Source organism: Nycticebus coucang, chromosome X (assembly GCF_027406575.1).
Source record: "Nycticebus coucang isolate mNycCou1 chromosome X, mNycCou1.pri, whole genome shotgun sequence".
Classification (NCBI taxonomy): Eukaryota; Metazoa; Chordata; class Mammalia; order Primates; family Lorisidae; genus Nycticebus; species Nycticebus coucang.
In genome coordinates, this window is record NC_069804.1 from 141,892,274 (window position 1) to 141,910,978 (window position 18,705).

The 18,705-nt window shown below is 36.7% G+C and overlaps 1 pseudogene; it reads right to left on the minus strand.

Annotated features, from left to right (window-relative positions):
* Positions 1-517: 517 nt before the first annotated feature.
* Positions 518-618, minus strand: LOC128578715 (uncharacterized; annotated as a pseudogene).
* Between the last annotated feature and the right edge of the window lie 18,087 nt (positions 619-18,705).

Here is an 18,705-nt window from a genome sequence, read left to right on the forward strand (position 1 = left end):
GCCTTAAGAACAGAGAATTATATCTCATTTATGTTAATTCCAAATCCTTAGACTCAGAGTTAGTCACACCCTCTTTTGTACTCCTATGGCCCTCTAGGAATACCTCTCTTTTCAAACATAGTGCACTGCCTCAAAACCATGTCATTACATGTGTATCTTTTAGACTATGAATGTCTTTAGATCAATGACTGTGTTTTGTTCATTCTTCTATCTCCAGCAGTTAGCATAGGAAGAAAAACATAGTTTTTAACAAATATTTGGTGAAAGGAACTAGAACACAAACTTTAATAACTTTACCCCATTTTCTTATAACCTGAGCTATTATTATAATTATTAATTTTTTTTAGAGACAGAGTCTCACTTTATCGCTCTTGGTAGAGTGTAATGGCGTCACAGCTCACAGCAACATCCAGCTCCTGGGCTTAGGTGATTCTCTTGCCTCAGTCTCCCAAGTAGCTGGGACCACAGGCACCCGCCACAACTCCCAGCTATTTTATTTTCCCCCACAGGAGAAATTAAAAATATGGAACGCTTCACGAATTTGCATGTCATCCTTGCTCAGGGGCCATGCTAATCTTCTCTGTATCATTCCAGCGTATGTGCTGCCAAAGCAAGCACCCATCTATTTTTTTGTTGTTGTTGCAGTTTGGCTGGGCCAGGTTTGAAACTGCCACCCTTGGTGTCTGGGGCCAGCACCCTCCTCACTGAGCCACAGGCACCGCCCATCCTGACTATTATTAAATGGGATAGACTAACAATTTCAATAGATTTGCAATTTAAAAGTAATCATAGTGTAAACATATTGATTAACCTTTTTTTTTTTTTTTGCAGTTTTTGGCTGGGGCTGGGTTTGAACCCGCCACCTTTGGCATATGGGGCTAGCGCCCTACTCCTTTGAGCCACAGGTGCCGCCCAATTGATCAACCTTTAAAAGGTCTAATCACAAACATAAATATAGCCTTACTACTAGCCATAAAAAGCATTAAAAAATCACCATAATTTAACAGAAATTTATTGAGTGCCTCTTCTGTGTCAGGAAGTTTCCAAGTACTGGGAATACAACAGAGGATGAGACAAATTCCTTGTATTATATTCATGAAGCTTTCATTTTAGTAGCAAGAGAAAGATGACACCAAGAACAAATGTAAAAAAAATTAAACAAGAACCAACTGAAGATAGTACCATAAAAATAATAAAGCAAGATAATCATTCTGCTAATTTTGATAATTCAAGAAAGAAATACATTTGCCTTGATTATGTGATAGTTTCAAGCCTAAGTGTTTCTATAGATCTGATTTATAAGCCTGGTGATCCTTCCTGGTGCAGTGCATGTGAAAATAAAAATTAATGTACCCAGCATTATCAATAGTTGTTGTAATCTCCATAATCATTGGTGCTAATGCCAGCATTATCAAACCCTAGGGAAATAGAAAGGACAATGAGAAAGGAAAAGATGAAAGGAAACAAAGTGAAGAAAGGGCCTGGTATACTCTAAATTTATGTTTTTCCAAATAGAAATTTAACCTTGAAATCTCTTATCATGGAGCTATTACATGGGCAAATCACCATTATAATAAAATTCCCTGGGTTAAACCAAAATGGACGTAGTTTATACTGTCCTCTACACAACAGATACATTTTCAAGCAAGACTCCAATTATATCATTCTTCTTTACTTCCATTTCTTATCATTACAAGTGTCATCCATTTTTCCCTTATCATAAACTATCTCCCTTCAGGCAGTAATAATTATGTTTCTTTGACACTCATGTTTTAAGAACTAATGCAAATCTGCCTTTAATGGAGATGCTAACATTCTAAAACACTTATTTTGTGGTATTTCTGGAAAATGAAATAGTGTAGTTCTATCTTTTAATGAAGAAATGTGGCAATGTCATAAGCTTAACTACAGTTCTCAAATCATTACAAAGATATCAGTAGGCTGAATATATATATATTCAAAGAATATATATTCTGAGTAGGTCATAGTCAAATCGCCATGCTGATTGTTGTTACATAAATATTCTGATATTAAAAGCATATTTTCATATCTTCAGGACAAAAAAGAAGCATTCACTACAGAAAAAAATTAGACAACCTGGTTACTTGAAGATATTTTTCTTTTTTAAATCACTGTATATTTTCAAATGAAAAAGAAATCATATTTTTAATAAACTAAGTATATGCTTACTAACATTTTTGCCATATATATGCATACACACACACACGTATATATATTCTTGTAAAGTTTTACTTATCCAAAACGAAAAAAAGAGGTCTTATTTCCATGTCAATTCTCTTTTAAATAGAAAAATTAGGATGACCTCTGTCACCCTCTTTAAAATTCATATCCTCATTTGCACTTCAGTGGCTTGGGGCTGATCCCTCCAGGATGGAATCAGCATGAAATTATTAATAAGTATTTTGTAATTATTCATTTGTTCAAGCATTTCTCTATCTTCCTATATTTATTTAGAAACAAATTTAACACAAGTACTGCATGTTCATTTCATAAAAATTAGAAGACTGTAATCAGAAGGAAAAAAATAAAATTAAAAACATGTAAATTTACCACCCAATAAAAATGCTTTTAATATTCTGGTATATGACCATTCATTATATATATTATATTTTATTGTTTATATAAGTATATATAATAGGTAAGTATAGACTGAGGAAGATATATATATATATAAAATAGATAGGTACAGACAAAGATAAGTAGGTATATAATAATGGGATTATATTATTTGTAAACTATTTTTCCTCAATTAAGTGTATAGGGAATATCTTTCTATCGTAATAAATTTGTTTCTGCACCATTGTTTTACAGTAGCTGCATAATGTATTTAACTATTATCCCCACTGCTAAATTGTTTTAAATAATCAAGAAAAGATCCTATAAGTGAAGGGTCGAAAGGCATTAAAATATTTAAGAATTTTCTCAATGCATTTCAGGAAGATTGACCAATTTAAACTTGGCTGCCATTAAAAATAATAATGACAGTGATACTAACACTACAACCACCCAGTTCTTGTTTTCAGTACTCAACGTTGCCATTCTCCTTAATGTCTGTTTAGATGGGTAAACACATATAAGAGCATCCCTTAGATTAGAGTGTTTTTGTAAATTAATGAATCAACATATATTTGTTGAATATCTACTGTGCATTTGGTAATGTGGTAAGCTCCCAAGTCACAAAAGTGAATAAGACACCAACATTGCCTCCAAAGATACTACAAACTAATGGAGAATTTGTACATATACACAAATGATTAGGACTTGAGATGTGCTACTATAAAAGCTGTAATAGAAGCATAAATAATTATACAAGAGCTACATTGAATAAGTGATTTTCAACAGTACATTTCAGCAAACAAAGGCATTTCTATTTTCCATACTCTCACAGATCCCACATAAAAAAATAAAAATATTAAAAAAAGGTGTTCCAATAAAGAACTGAAAAATTACACAGATGTGAGAAGAAATCAAACAAAATCTACCAAGTCAGACATGGCAGTAAGAAAGGATTAATAAAGGCTGTATAAACTGGGAAATACACCTGCATTCCTTACAGCAGTGGTTCTCAACCTGTGGGTCGTGACCCACAGGAACTGTATTAAAGGGTCGCAGCATTAGGAAGGTTGAGAACCACTGCCTTACAGAGAAAACCTAAATAAATATTTTTAAGCTACGTGCTCTATTATTGAAGAGCAGGTAAGAGAAAGGGTTTCTAGGGGAAAGCTTCATTATTATTCATCTCTCACTTACACCCAGTCATGCTTGTACCATTTCAGCACAGAAGAATGAAAGTATTTAGGATCAAATAAAGCAGTGTTTCTGAAGCTTATTGTAATCTTTCTACCTCAGATACATAAGAGTAATATCATTTACTGAACACTACAAGGTATCAAGGGTTTTTCCATATTATCTCCTTAAATCTTCCTCATTCCCCATCACATCCCTCATGTGTACAGATTAAGAATATTAAATCCAGAGAGATAGGACCCTTGGTGGATAAACTAGGAATGCAATGATTTCTCTTTTTCCAGGCACATATTCTGATTTCCATCCTTACTATGTTTCTGGAACAATTTCTAATTTCATGAAACAGCCTAGAGACTTTCTCTAACTCAAAAAAAAAAGGAATTGATTTTTCAGTTGTCTTAATTATTTTACATAAATAAAATGAGAGTATTTTATTTTTCTCTTTAGAGTTAGAATTTTTGATAGCACTTTAATGTAAAACTAGATGACATTTTTATGTTAAATGTTAAAATGCATATTCCAAGTCCACTAATGTGTCCAGAAATGAATTTTGTACAGTTCTCTCTAAAACTGCCTACACATATATGGTGAATGGAGAACTAAAGCACTTATTATTTTGACATTAGTCAAAACCGTTTTTGCCTCAATTTTTGCAGAGTTCATATGAACCACTTTAGATTCTGAATAACTCAGGCATTTTTCCCAATTTTTGAAGTACAGGGAGATATAGATAACTATAAATCATTAATGATACACCTAAGAAGCCACCAGGTTAATGGAAAATTAATGGCTCTTGCTCTTTATGTCTGCATTCAGAACAGTACATGTGTTCTATAACTTTGCTATAAACACTTGCAATAAAACTAGGTCATCTTTACAGCCATTTTTTGGTCTTTGTTTATAGTAAGGTCTTTTCGTTTCTGTTTCCTTTAAACAATTATAAGTGATTCATTTTATTTACAATGAAATCCTCTTACATATTTTTTTTTCCTCCAGCTGAATTGCACTATAAGTGAAAAGTCATTAAGCCCAGAATTTTCATTTGTATTTTGAGAGGCAGTGAAAGAACATTTTAGGACTCACCCCTTTTCATTTAATGAAACAAAAGTGTTTAGGGCCATTAGAAGTATATGAGAGAGCCACTCTGCACTTAGCACTTGGAAAGCTTTTCATGTCTCATGTTACCTTTTAAAGCCTTATGTTTGCATTTTAAAAATTCAAATGCAAGTAATCACCCCCTTGGCTATTATAGCCTGTGAATCAGTCAACCTGTGTAAATGGCAAGGTTATTTGCAAAATGGAAGAATTAAATTGACCTGACAACCTGGGCAAATGTCACTGGTTAACCTATTGGCTGAGATGGAGGAGCTTGGCTGTCTATACCATTAAGTAAATCCTATATAAAAAGAAAGTGATATATAGTATTATTTATTACCTTAAAGTTTTAAAATGGGTTGATTAGAAGAAGGAAAGGAAATGGTGAGGTTTTGATTAAAAGTCATAGGCAATTCATGCCTTGCATGTCAGTATTTGGGACTAGCCTATGTAAATACAGGAAGAGTTAGTAACATTAATGAATTAGAAATACAGCATTAAAAAAAAAAACAACACACAGGGCGGCGCCTGTGGCTCAGTCGGTGGGGCGCTGGCCCCATATGCCGAGGGTGGCGGGTTCAAACCCGGCCCCGGCCGAACTGCAACAGAAAAATGGCCGGGCATTGTGGCGGGCGCCCGTAGTCCCAGCTACTTGGGAGGCTGAGGCAAGAAAATCGCTTAAGCCCAGGAGTTGGAGGTTGCTGTGAGCTGTGTGATGCCACGGCAGTCTACCCAGGGCCATAAGGTGAGACTCTGTCTCTACAAAAAAAAAATTAAAAAAAAACACACAGTGAAATGGATATTTTTTAAATACTCCCCCTAGAGGCACCCAATGTGTTCCTTAACAAATTCATTTGTGTGTGTGTGGTGTGTGTTTGTGTGTGTGTGTGTAATATACCTAAATATCAATGGTCTATTCTAGATTGTGCACTTCATCACTATTCCTGCTGACAACAACAGATGAAATGGTCTGATCCTTTTGATGAAGTAAACAAAGAATTCAATGAATGGAGAAAGTGAAAGATGATCAGAAAAGAATAAAACCAAAAGGAACTTTCAGATACCTAGAGGAAGAAAAGAAGGAACTATGATTTTAAAAGCAGAGCAGGGCAGCCCCTGTGGCTCAGTGGGTAGTGCACTGGCCCTATATACTGAGGGTGGTGGGTTCAAACCCGACCCTGGCAAAATTGCAACAACAACAACAACAAAAAAAAAAAAAATAGCCAGACATTGTGGCAGGCACCTGTAGTCCCAGCTACTCAGGAGACTGAGGCAAGAGAATCACCTAAGCCCAAGAGCTGGAGGTTGCTGTGAGCTTTGATGCCACAGCACTCTACCAAGGGCAACAAAGTAAAACTCTGTCTCTAAAAAAAAAATTAATAAAAAATAAAAGCAGAGCAGATAAAAGAGGTTATATGACCAGTAGAGAAAGTGAGGTTCAGAAAAGGAGAAAGGAGACAGAGCAAAGGCATAGTAAATAGAAAGGAGGCTAGAAACATCCCTCTCTTCAGCACTCATCCTTCTCCCATACAGCCCTATAGGAAGCTTAGGAACATAACAAGTGAAAAAGAAACCTTACTCTAAAACAGCTGACCAAACAACAGTGCTGCAGTGAAAGCAAAGAGCTATGAGGAAATAAAGGAAAACAAAATTGTGGCCCCTTGTAAAACAAGATCTTTCTTGAATGTCAACTATATGCAAGATCCTGTGGGAGAAACATGGTGAGGGATCATTGAATAAATTAAAACAGAGTTTCTGATATTCTCTCTAGTGGGTATGTTTGTCTCCCTCTCTGGAAGTCTTTGCTCTGAAATCTACCTTGAAAGTAATATAGCCACTCAGCTATCTATTGATTAGCATGCTATGTAGTTAGCAAGGTATTCTTTTCTGCATTGTTTATTTATAACCTATTTGATTTAAAACATATTTCTTGCTTTATATAATTATATATTTATATAATTGCTCATATAATTATTGAGTCTGTTTTCTTAGTCAACCTGACAATATCTGCTTTTAAAGTGCTTGAAATATCTCAATTTAATGTGATAATATGATATCATTAGGCTTGAGTGTCATCTTGCTGTTTGTTCTTCATTTGTCCATAAGTTCTTTGTTCTCTTTTTTCTCTTTCTACCTTCTTTTGGATTCATTGAATATTTTTTTAATGATTCCATTTTGCCTCTTTTGTTGTCTTAGCAGATAGAATTTTTATGTTTTCATTTTAGTTATTGATTTAGGTTTTATACTATACATATTTAAACTTACCTTCAAGCAATATCATGTCACTTTGTGTAGAATATAAAAATTTAACAATTTCCTACGTCAATTTCTCCCATCCTGACCTTTGTATTGTTGTCATGCATTCCACTTTTATATATGTTATAAACTCCACAGTATGTTTTGTTATAAATTTTGTTTAGTCAATTATATTTGAGAGATTTAAATACTTAGAAAAATATCTTATGTAATTATCCTATAGTTGCCATTTCTGGTGCTCTTAATTCCTTTGCATAGATCCATATTTCCATTGTATCATATTATTTCTTCTTCTTTTTCTTTTACTTCTGTTTTGACAGACTCTCACTTTACAGCCCTTGATCAAGTGCCATTGCATCATCATGGCACACAGCAACCTCAAACTCTTGGGCTTAAATAATCCTCTTGCCTCAGCCTTCTAGGTACTAAATACTAAATAATAAGGACTAAGGACTAAGGCACCTGCCGCAACGCCCAGCTACTTTTTCATTTTTAGTAAAGACAAGGTCTTGCTCTTGCTCAGGCTGGTCTCTAACTTCTGAGCTCAAGCAATCCACCAGCCTCCTCCTCCCAGAGAGTTAGGATTATAGGCATAAACCACAGTGCCCAGAATATTCTTTCTTCTTACAGTACTTCTTTTAACATTGCTTATAGTAAGAGCTTGCCGATGATGAATTCTTTGAGCTTTTGTATGTCTGAAAAGGTCTTTATTTTGCCTTTGTTTTTGAAAGGTAGTTTCACAGGGTATAAAAATAAAGACTATCATGGTGATTATTGTTTTCTTTTAGTACTTTAAAGATGTTTCTCTGCTTCTTTTTGTTTTCATGGTTTCTGATGAAAAATCTGCTGCCACTTTACCTTTGCGGCTCTGTATATAATACGATTTTATTCTCCCATCTGGATAGTTTCAATATTCTCTCTTTATCACTGGTTTAAAATAATTTTATTATAATATGTGTTGATATCATTTTTGTCATGCTCCTTGTACTTAGGATTTGTTGACCTTCTTAGATCCGGGGGATTTTACTCTTCATGAAATTTGAAACATTTTGGGCTACTATTTCTTCAAATATTGCTTACCTCCCTATCTCGTTTAGAGCTTGCGATTTTTTACACACACACACATAGATATAATTACAACCTTATTTAGATATTTTAATTATATATATTCAAGTGCCGGTAGGAATCTGATAGCTCACTGATACACTGTTTCTTTCCATGTTATTCTTTCTTCTTGCTGTGCTTCATTTTGGCTAGTTGGTATTGCTTTATCTTCAAGTTCACTTATATTTCCTTCTAACCTGTAATCAATCTCATTCAGTGCATTTTAAGATATAGACAGTAGGAGGCGGAGCAAGATGGCGGCCGAGTAACAGCTTCCTTGCATCTGGGCACCGTGAGTCTGGGGAGATAGGACTCCAGGCATCTCTGGCTGGTGGGATCTGCCTATCATCACCCCTGTGAGGATACAGGGAGTCAGCGAGAGACTTCTGGACTAAAGAGGAGGACTAAAACAGTGGAAAAATGGCAAGTGGTCTCACGTGTTCAATCTGTCTAAACCCGCCCGCAACTGTAAGTTCAGTAACAGCGAGACTGCAAACAAGAAAGGCCTTACCTGTGAACTGTTTTGGTGTCTTTGGACTTGGCACTCAGTTGAACTGCCTTGGGGAGAGCCTGAGTGGGAGTGCGGAGAACTTTGGCTGTTGTCTAGGGCCCCAGTCTGAGCCACTGAGCCAGACGGAGCTAATAGTGTTTGGCTGTGGGTCACAGGGAGCCATTGTGAGCGATATGCCCTGGCAAGCTCCGCCCTCAGGGTTGTAGAGCTAGAATCGGGTGGAAGCTGGTAACCCAGCGACCAAGTAGCCTAAGGATGGGGTCTGAGCCACCTTGCAGCCCTAACTCTCAGGGGCAGACTGAGACCGGTTTTGGCACACTGAGTAAGTGGATAGCCACTTCAGCAGTGATTCCAGCGACAAGCACTTTCCTGGGAAAGCTTCTGCTCAGCAAGTTTACAAGTTCAAAGTGCCTTTTAAGTGGGCTGAAGAGAGATTTAGGGTGTCTACCTGCTGGGGTTTGAGAAATCAGCAGCCTCCAGTCGTATCAGAACTGTGATTAACATCTCATACCCCAGAAGACCACGTGTTGCCCAGACAATATTCAATAACATATACATACTGCTTTGTTTTTGGTTGTGTTTTTTTTTTTGGGGGGGGGGTTTGGTTGTTTTTTTTTGCTTTATTTTGATGTTGTTGATGTTGTTTTGTTTTTTAATTTCAACCTTTTCCATACAGATCCTTTTTCTTTCTCAATTTTTCTAGTTTAATTATAATTTGCCATTGTTGCCTTTTTCAATAAATAGAACTTCATTTTTGCTAGTGTTTCTACTGCTATTATTTGGTTTTTCACCCAATTTTATCCCGTAAAGTTTTCTGTTTGCTTGTTTTGGTTTGATTTATAGCATTTTTGTCTTTCCTCTCTACTTGGTGGAGGTGTGGTACTGTGTCTGATCAGGTTAGCAAAGAGCTGCTGACCTCAAGGGAACCACCCAACTGGGCACCCCCAGAAGGTGGGGTTTTTTTAAGGTTGTGTCAAAGTACCCTACTGTACACCTATATTTCTCTGTCTCCATCTTTCTGTGACTCTCTTCTTTTTGTCAACATTCCTTTTACCCACCCCCTCTCATTTCAATGTTTTTATTTTTTTTTTCTTATCACTCAGTCCTCCTTTCGTTCATTCCTTTTTTGCTCTTCATCCTTCTCACCCTTCTGGTCCCGTAACCCTTAGTCCACAGGCATAAGAACTTAAAGAGCAAGAGGAAGTGAAAGGAAAATTAGGGCAAGGAAACAGATAAAAGAAATCACTCATGAGGAAGAATCAGCAGAAAACTCCAGGCAACATGAAGAACCAGTCCAGAACAACCCCACCAAGGGACCATGAGGTAGCTACTGCAGATGATTCCATCTATAAAGAAATGTTACGAATGACAGAAAGGGAATTTAGAATATACATGTTGAAAACAATGAAAGAAATGATGGAAACAATGAAGGAAACTGCTAATAAAGTGGAAAATAACCAAAAGGAAATCCAAAAACAGAATCAAATAAGAGATGAACGATATAAAGAATATAAAAAGGATATAGCAGAGATGAAGGAACTGAAACAGTCAATTAGGGAACTTAAAGGTGCAATGGAATATATCAGCAACAGGTTAGACCATGCAGAAGAAAGAATTTCAGAGGTAGAAGACAAAGTTCTTGACATAATTCAGATAGTAAAAGAGGCAGAAAAGAAGAGAGAGAAAGCAGAACACTCACTGTCAGAATTATGGGACTTTATTAAGCGTTCCAACATATGAGTTATAGGAATCCTAGAAGGAGAAGAAGAATGCCCCAGAGGAATGGAAGCCATACTAGAGAATATTATAAAAGAAAATTTCCCAAATATCCCCAAAGATTCTGACACACTGCTTTCAGAGGGATATCAGACCCCAGGTCGCCTCAACTCTAACTGAGCTTCTCCAAGACACATTGTGATGAACCTGTCCAAAGTCAAGACAAAAGAAAAGATTCTGCAAGCTGCCAGGAGTAAGCGCCGGTTGACCTACAGGGGCAAATCCATCAGAGTCACCGCAGACTTCTCTAATGAAATTTTCCAAGCAAGAAGACAATGGTCATCTACCTTTAATCTACTTAAACAGAACAATTTCCAGCCCAGAATTCTGTACCCTGCTAAGCTAAGCTTAAAAACTGACGGAGAAATCAAATCATTTATGGATATACAAACATTGAGGAAATTTGCCACAGCAAGACCAGCTCTACAGGAAATACTTCAACCTGTTCTGCACACTGACCACCACAATGGATCAGCACCAAAGTAAGAACTCAGAAATTAAAGGACAGAACCTAACCTCCACACTGATGCAAAAGATAAAACTAAGCAATGGACTCTCACCAAATAAGATGAATAGAATACTACCACACTAATCAATTATCTCAATAAATGTTAATGGCTTGAACACCCCACTGAAGAGACATAGATTGGCTGACTGGATTAAAAAAAAAAAAAAAACACAAAACATCCATTTGCTGTCTGCAAGAAACACACCTGGCTTCAAAAGACAAATTAAAACTCCGAGTCAAGGGTTGGAAGACAATTTTTCAGGCAAATGGCATTCAGAAGAAAAGAGGAGTTGCAATCTTATTTCCAGATACATGTGGACTTAAAGCAACTGAAGTCAAAAAAGACAAAGATGGTCACTTTATATTGGTCAAGGGAAAAGTACAAGAAGACGTTTCAATTCTAAATATTTACACACCCAATTTAAATGCTCCCAGTTTCTTGAAACAGACCTTACTCAGTCTGAGCAATATGATATCTGATAATACCATCATAACAGGGGACTTTAACACTCCTCTTACAGAGCTGGACGCATCCTCTAAACAGAAATTAAACAAAGACATAAGAGATTTAAATGAGACCCTAGAACAACTGTGCTTGATAGACACATATAGAACACTCCACCCCAAAGATAAAGAATATACATTCTTCTCATCACCCCATGAACATTCTCCAAAATTGATCATGTCCTGGGACACAAAACAAATATCAACAGAATCAAAAGAACTGAAATTTTACCTTGTATCTTCTCAGACCATAAGGCACTAAAGGTGGAACTCAACTCTAACAAAAATGCTCGACCCCACCCAAAGGCATGGAAATTAAACAATCTTCTGTTGAATAACAGATGGGTGCAGGAAGAAATAAAACAGGAAATCATTAACTTCCTTGAGCATAACAACAATGAAGACACAAGTTACCAAAACCTGTGGGATACTGCAAAAGCAGTTTTGAGAGAAAAATTCATCGCTTTAGATGCCTACATTCAAAAAACAGAAAGAGAGTGCATCAACAATCTCACAAGCCATCTTATGGAATTGGAAAAGTAAGAACAATCTAAGCCTAAACTCAGTAGAAGAAAAGAAATATCCAAAATCAAATCAGAGATCAATGAAATTGAAAACAAAAGAATCATTCAGAAAATTAATGAAACAACAAGTTGGTTTTTTGAAAAAAAAAAAAAATAGATAAACCATTGGCCAGACTAATGAGGAATAGAAAAGTAAAATCTCTAGTAACCTCAATCAGAAATGATAAAGGGGAAATAACAACTCATCCCACAGAGATACAAGAGATCATCTCTGAAAACTACCAGAAACTCTATGCCAAGAAATTTGACAATGTGAAGGAAATGGATCAATATTTGGAATCACACCCTCTCCCTAGACTCAGCCAGGAAGAAATAGAGCTCCTGAACAGACCAATTTCAAGCACTGAGATCAAAGAAACAATAAAAAATCTTCCAACCAAAAAATGCCCTGGTCCAGATGGCTTCACTCCAGAATTCTATCAAACCTTCAAGGAAGAGCTTATTCCTGTACTGCAGAAATTATTTCAAAAAATTGAGGAAGAAGTAATCTTCCCCAACACATTCAATGAAGCAAAAATCAACCTGATATCAAAAACAGGAAAAGACCCAAACAAAAAGGAATATAGATGCAAAAATTCTCAACAAAATCCTAGCCAATAGATTACAGCTTATCATCAAAAAAGTCATTCATCAAGATCAAGTAGGCTTCATCCCAGGGATGCAAGGCTGGTTTAACATACGCAAGTCCATAAACGTTATCCACCATATTAACAGAGGCAAAAATAAAGATCACATGATCCTCTCAATAGATGCAGAAAAAGCATTTGATAAAATCCAGCATCCTTTTCTAATTAGAACACTGAAGAGTATAGGCATAGGTGGCACATTTCTAAAACTGATTGAAGCTATCTATGACAAACCCACAGCCAATGTTTTACTGAATGGAGTAAAACTGAAAGCTTTTCCTCTTAGAACTGGAACCAGACAAGGTTCCTCTGTCACCTTTACTATTCAACATAGTGCTGAAGTTCTAGCCAATACAATTAGGCAAGACAAGGAAATAAAGGGAATCCAAATGGGAGCAGAGGAGGTCAAACTCTCCCTCTTTGTTGACGACATGATCTTATACTTAGAGAACCCCAAAGACTCAACCACAAGACTCCTAGAAGTCATCAAAAAAATACAGTAATGTTTCAGGATATAAAATCAATGTCCACAAGTCAGTAGCCTTTGTATACACCAATAACAATCAAGATGAGAAGCTAATTAAGGACATAACTCCCTTCACCATCATTTCGAAGAAAATGAAATACCTAGGAATATACCTAACGAAGGAGGTGAAGGACCTCTATAATGAAAACTATGAAATCCTCAGAAAGGAAATAGCAGAGGGTATTAACAAATGGAAGAACATACCATGCTCATGGACGGGAAGAATCAACATTGTTAAAATGTCTATACTTCCCAAAGCAATCTACCTATTCAATGCCATTCCTATCAAAATACCAACCTCGTACTTTCAAGATTTGGAAAAAAATGATTCTGCGTTTTGTATGGAACTGGAAAAAACCCCGTATAGCTAAGGCAGTTCTCTGTAACAAAAATAAAGCTGGGGGCATCAGCATACCAGATTTTAGTCTGTACTACAAAGCCATAGTGCTCAAGACAGCAAGGTACTGGCACAAAAACAGAGACATAGACATTTGGAATTGAATTGAAAACCAAGAAATGAAACTAACATCTTACAACCACCTAACCTTTGATAAACCAGACAAGAACATACCTTGGGGGAAAGACTCCCTATTCAATAAATGGTGTTGGGAGAACTGGATGTCTACATGTAAAAGACTGAAACTGGACCCACACCTTTCCCCACTCACAAGAATTGATTCAAGATGGATGAAGGACTTAAATTTAAGGCATGAAACAATAAAAATCCTCAAAGAAAGCATAGGAAAAACACTGGAAGATATTGGCCTGGGGGAAGACTTCATGAAGAAGACTGCCATGGCAATTGCAACAACCACAAAAATAAACCAATGGGACTTCATTAAACTGAAAAGCTTCTGTACATCTAAGGAGACAATAACCAAAGCAAAGAGACAACCTACACAATGGGAAAGGATATTTGCATATTTTCAATCAGACATAAGCTTGATAACTAGGATCTATAGAGAACTCAAATTAATCCACATGAAAAAAGCCAACAATCCCATACATCAATGGGCAAGAGACATGAATAGAACCTTCTCTAAAGATGACAGATGAATGGCTAACAAACACATGAACAAATGTTCATCATCTCTATATATTAGAGAAATGCAAATCAAAACAACCCTGAGATATCATCTAACCCCAGTGAGAATGGCCCACATCACAAATCTCAAAACTGCAGATGCTGGCGTGGATGTGGAGAGAAGGGAACACTTTTATACTGCTGGTGGGACTGCAAACTAGTACAACCTTTCTGGAAGGAAGTATGGAGAAACCTCAAAGCACTCAAGCTAGACCTCCCATTTGATCCTGCAATCCCATTACTGGGCATCTACCCAGAAGAAAAAAAATCGTTTTATCATAAGGACACTTGTACTAGACTGTTTATTGCAGGTCATTTTACAATAGCCAAAATGTGGAAACAGCCTAAATGCCCACCAACCCAGGAATGGATTAACAAGCTGTGGTATATGTATACCATGGAATACTATTCAGCCATTAAAAAAAATGGAGATTTTACATCCTTCGTATCAACCTGGATGGAAGTGGAAGACATTATTCTTAGTAAAGCATCACAAGAATGGAGAAGCATGAATCCTATGTACTCAATTTTGATATGAGGACAATTAATGACAATTAAGTTTATGGGGGGGGAAGCAGAAAGAGGGACAGAGGGAGGGGTGTGGGTCCTTGGTGTGTTTCACACTTTATGGGGGCAAGACATGATTGCAAGAGGGACTTTACCTAACAATTTCAATCAGTGTAACCTGGCTTATTGTACCCTCAATGAATCCCCAACAATAAAAAAAAATATATATATATAGACAGTAGTTTTTATGTCTAGAAGTTCAATTTGGGTCTTTAAGATTTTGATCCTGTGGAACAGAGTTATAATAACTCTTAGTACCCTTATCTGCTAATTCTAATAGCTATGTCAATCCAATTCCATTTTGATTGATTGATGTCCTATTTTAGATTGAATTTTCTTATTTCTTTGTACGGCTCATAATTTTTGACTTGATGCTAAGTACTGTAATTTTTCTTTGTTGAGTGGTTAATATTTTTGTATGTCCAGAAATCTTTTTGAGTTTTGTTTGGGGATGTTAAATTACATGAAAATAGTTTAATACTTAAGAAGGTCTTTCTCTCAAGATTTGTTAGATAGGATCAGAGTGGTGCTCAGTCTAGGGATAATTATTTCCCACTATTCTGTCAAGAACCTTACGCTTACTCTATGCAATGCCCTATAAATTGTGAGGTTTTCCAGCCTAGCCTGTGGGAATAGGTAGTATTTATAACCCTATGTGAGTGCCAACCACATTAAGTCTAGTCTTTTCAGATGTTTCATTTCCCAACCTAGGGTAATTTCATCATATATGAGTGTGAATCAGCATTCCTTGGAATAGCCAAGGGAGGCCCTCTGCCAATCTCTAGCATTCTCTATATATGCAGCTCTTCCCTTTTCATTACTCTAGCCTGTGAACTCTAGCTGTCTTGGTTTCCCTGAATTTTAAGTGCCATCTTAACACAAAGAGTATACCAGGCTCTTCCTTGGCTGCCCCTTCCTGTGACATGTCCTGGACATGCTATGCAGACAGGAAGCTGGATCAATTGTAGGGGTCACTTCAGTTGTCTCAGAGATTACTGTCTTTGTTGCCAGATATCCAGTATCTTACAGACAACTATTCGCTGTTGCAGGTAGAAGGATTAACCTGGTCTCTGTTACTCTATCCTATTGAGGAAAAGAAATTCATTACCCCCTTTAAAAAAATTAAGAACATACTCTTCCTGGGGAAGTGGCATTCATTGAGAAGAATTGCAATTACTCAGTTATTTAAACCTAAGATTCTGTTTCTACCTACATGAAGCACCAGAACAAGCCTACGAATACACAAAACAACAGTAATGGTTAGCCATTGATGCTTGACACGGTGATAATTTGCAAGTGCTGACAACATTGCCCTGTTTCTCTGCTTCCATATATAAATCATTTATCCATGACGTCGTCGCCTAATTTGGAAGGTTTCCTGTGTTTTTAGATTGAGGCATATCTAGTCCATATGAGGAAGCCTCATTAGTAATAACTATCACACCTTGCATATGTTGCATATGTATAGGCTTATACATTTTTAAAGAGCTCTTATAGTCATTCATATCTCATTTGATCCTTGATGTGTCTGTAAGGCACTAAAGGATTAGGTGTCTTTATGTCCATTCAAAGAGATATTAAATGATCTGCCTGATCACATCACTAGCTACTGTCAGAGCAATGACATTCACAGTCAGAGCTCTGGCTCCATAATCTATAGCTTACTAATGGTCTATAAACATAGGATTTGTATATCTGGGCTAAATCAGGGAGGGTTCTGCCTATTAAAGAGGAAGTTGAATGAAGCAGAGACTAGGAGAGCCATTAGTAACAGCAATTTCATGAAGGTACAGGGAAGCCATTCTCCCCTAATATATTTTAATATAATGCAAAATCTCAGGCCTCAGCTGGATGTGAAAGCTTGTTTTCCTCCCTCTTAGCCATCATGCATTATTCATGTAAGTGACCTCACTTACATGTCACAGGCAGATTGTGATGACAGAAGCTCCTTTGGTGCTGGCATACAGAAGGCCTGCTTTCCTATTGCTCTAACTTGGTCTAGTTTCCCTGTTTTATATGCTGCCACTGGGATTGTCACTCCCCTGTGGTAATGAGCTAAAACAAGTGTTTAATCACTGCAGTTATCCTCATTTTCAGCAAAGCTCTTATGTACTCAGCCTTGTCTTCTGTCTTCACAAGGAATCCTATTTAATTCCCTCAACCCAAAGGTTCCATTCCTCATTGTCCTACTCCTGAGGCTATGCCAGCTGTCCAACTGAGGATCTACTGAGGTCATAGGCTGACTGAATGATTGATTTCGGCATTGAAGGGCAACTAAGTCTTGTGCTCCTGGACTTGAACCAAAAGGAAGTCTGATAGAATTACCTCACAACCTCTTATTGGCATTTTTCCATCCTTCCTGCTCTGCTTCCCTTTCTTTCCCTTAAAAAGGAAACCATGCAATAAAGACATCTAAATATATTTATGCTATCCTGAAAATTCCCAGCTGCCAAAGAAGTTTTAATATGAAAAACCTTCTGAAGAGGAAGTAGGAACTGACAAGTATTAAAACTGCATATCACTAAAGAAAAAATGTCATTAGGGTATTGACCTAAGAAGGATGTAATACTAAGAACAACTCAAGGTTACTGAATGCATGGACTAAAAGATATTCAAGAAAGGAACTTCACAGAACTCTATGCTTGTTAATAGCATTTTGGATAATAATCTTCAAATGATTTTAGTGGGGTTCGAAGAATATGTACAAATGGTGCACCCATAATTTTTTAAAAATGTCTTAACTTAAAAGTTACTATAAAGCAAGACAATAATCTGCTTCATGCAAAGACAAGGAAGATTATTTTTTATAATTACATACTACCAGAAACTTTCTGTAACATTGTTTAATGATCACAGCAAGTAGACAACTTCTACCCAAGGGGTTCTCTTGCAAGTTTCCTAAAACTGAGCACTAAAAACTAGCTTAAAACTTGAAGTCTTCATAGCCCCCGTCAGTCTCGTTCTTCCTCACCTTGATTTTTGCAGCTGTAACCAAATGACTCTGGTATTTGGCTCTTCACATCTGGGCAGATATTTGGGGAGTGATTACGGTAATTTTCAAAAGGAGGAGCACATTAAAATCAGCTTTAAATAATAAGATAACAGGACCCTACATTTGCTCTACAGCATCCAAATCACAGTAGAACCTTCATAATTGACCACTTTCCTACATTGACGACCTCCTTAAGTTGACCTAATTTTCATAGACTGGACATGCACTACACGTATGTATCAGTGCAGTAGGCCTAGTTCCTTATGTTCACCACCTGGGTATGTTGACCAGTTTGTTACAGTCCCTTAGGTGGCCAATTCACAGAGATTCTAATGTACTTGAAATGGGACTCAGATATTTTTATAGCAATATAGAGATGATTGAAATGTGCATTTATGTACAAACTTTTAGATTAATAACTATCTGAATAAATTAGGTGATTCAGTTTGTAATAGTCTCTTTTTGCTGCTGCAATGAACTATTGCAAACTTAGTGACTTACAACAACACAAGTGTATTATCTAACAGTACTGGAAGGCAGAAGTCCAAAATAGATCTTTTGTTTGTTTGTTTTAATTTTTTTACAAAACAATCTTGTTGGGCTGACACTAAGGCATCAGTAGGGCTGTATTTTTTTCTGCAGACTCTAGGGAAGAACTCATTTTCTTGCCTTTTACAGCTTGTAGAGGCTGCCTCTGTGTGTGTGTGTGTGTGTGTGTGTGTGTGTGTGTGGTCTCCTATCTTTGAAGCCAGCAATTGGTGGTCAAATCTTTTCAATGGAGCCATCTCTTTGATTCTGCGTCTT